Source organism: Amphimedon queenslandica, unplaced genomic scaffold (assembly GCF_000090795.2).
Source record: "Amphimedon queenslandica unplaced genomic scaffold, v1.1 AMPQUscaffold_9573, whole genome shotgun sequence".
Classification (NCBI taxonomy): Eukaryota; Metazoa; Porifera; class Demospongiae; order Haplosclerida; family Niphatidae; genus Amphimedon; species Amphimedon queenslandica.
In genome coordinates this window covers 1,865-3,901 of record NW_003550155.1, presented here as the reverse complement: position 1 = coordinate 3,901, position 2,037 = coordinate 1,865, and the positions used below count along the sequence as shown (strand labels likewise).

General features: G+C 22.7%; 1 long non-coding RNA gene across 1 annotated transcript in view; it reads left to right on the top strand.

The window, feature by feature from the left end:
• The window catches only part of LOC109590730 (uncharacterized), a 3,814-nt gene continuing 1,777 nt past the window's right edge, over positions 1 to 2,037 (top strand). Inside the window, exon 1 of the long non-coding RNA XR_002189479.1 lies at positions 1 to 38. This is a non-coding gene — a long non-coding RNA (uncharacterized LOC109590730). The remainder of the gene's footprint in view (positions 39 to 2,037) is intronic.

Genomic DNA, 2,037 nt, shown 5'->3' with positions numbered 1-2,037 from the left:
ACTGATAAACATGGACGATACTATACTGATTATTACTAGTAAGTATGCATATTATATTATCGTGCTTAAAAATAGCGATTCTTTTAAATATTCATGTACATGTAGTACTTACTGAAGATACCGTATAGCGGGAAATTTCGAAGATAACAAATTTCACGAATTTCGTGGATTTTTCATGATTCGCAAAATTAAATTCCTTGAAAATCAATTTAATACGGCACAAGATGGCAGATTAGTGGAAATTTGTGAAAATTAATTCTGCAAACTTCCGGATACAGGTCATTCACAAAATTAATTATCCTCGAAAAAAAACCACTATACAGTACAGTTTGGTGGTTGCAAAATTTAATTTTTAGTGGGATATGTGGTTATGTCCTTAATTGCCTGACCTTTTAGCTGTGTGTCTATCCCAGAGAGAGAGAGGAGTGGATGATACTAATGTACATGTAGTTATTCTCTAGATATTAGGGTACTAGGTGAATGTAGACATTGAGGGGGTGAGCATGAGCCATTGATTGACATTTTTTGACTGAGATTTTTAAAAATAAATTAATTCAGTTCCCAATTTTTTCCTAATTTTTTATAATCTTTTATTTTATTTTTTAATTTTTTCCATAATTTATTATTATTTTTATTTTTTAATTATAATTATTATTATTGACTAAAAACAAAGAAAACAGCGTTCAGAAATTTTTTATTTAATTTTTTATTAATTTTATTATTATTATTAATTTTTTTAATTTTTTATTATATTTCATTAAAAAGATTTATTTTTATTTATTTTAATTTTTTTAATTACTTTTCCAGAAAAACAATATAACAATAATAATATTAAGAGCAGAATAATCTTAAGTTGTAAAAATAGAATAAAATAAAGTTAAGTTAGATAGAATTAATTTAGAAAATAGTCATTCAGACCAAGGCCGTCTTCAAAACTCAAACCCCTCCATTTTGTTCTCGTCCCCCTTATACATAAGTTAGTTGATCGAATGAGAGCAAATGAGAGCTTAGTTCTTAACCAGTTCAAAGTCGTGCTGTATCTCCGGTCCCACTTCAGAGCGAGTCTGTCAGCCAAACGTTTCAAAAATATAGACATCTCAGGGCCAATCAGACCGTCCACAGTAGTGCACAAGGGAGAGAAGCTCACATGTCTTCGTTCACAGTGCTCACTATATTTGGCTTTTTTCTCTCTTTCAGCTGTTTTGAGAATCTGTTCAGGACTCCTGTCTAGATAAGAGGGGGCATCAGAGTCAATGACTCTTAATTTTTCATTTATTTTTATTTTTTATTTTTAAAATTATTTTTACTATTTATGATTTTTTAAAAGTTAATTTTAATTAAATTATTTTTTAATTTTTTGTCTTATTTTTATTTTTTAATTATAATTATTTTTATTAACTAAAAAAACACAAAGACACAGCATTCAGAAATTTTTTTATTTAATTTAAAAAAATTTTTTATTTCTATTTTTAATTTTATTTCATTAAAAAATATTTTAATTTATTTTAGTTTTTATTTTTTAATTCTCTATTTATTTGTATTTTTTATTTTTAAAATTAATTAAAATTTAAAAAATTAATTAAATTGTTTTATTTTTTTAATATTCTTATTTTTTACTTATTTAAATTTTTTTATTTTTAGTTATTTTTATTTACTTTTTAATTTTTTATTTCATTTTATTTTTAAATTATTTTATTTGTTTTTATTTATTTTAATTTTTAATTGTTTCATTTTTAATTTATTTTTATTTATTTAAAATTTTTTTATCATTTTACTTATTATTTTTTAATTTCTTAAATTGAATTTAATTAATTTGATTTATTTTATTTTATTAGATTTATTATAAATAAAAAAATTTTTTAATTACCGTATTATTTTTTGTATTAATTTTTATTTTTTAATTTATTTTTTAATTATTTATATCAAGAGTGGATAATTATTTAGGGAGAGTGTCTAACCTGCCTATATTCTGTGATACCACAGCGCGTATGTTTACATCCATTTTTTGCAAGTATACAGAGTTAATCTCAGTAATCT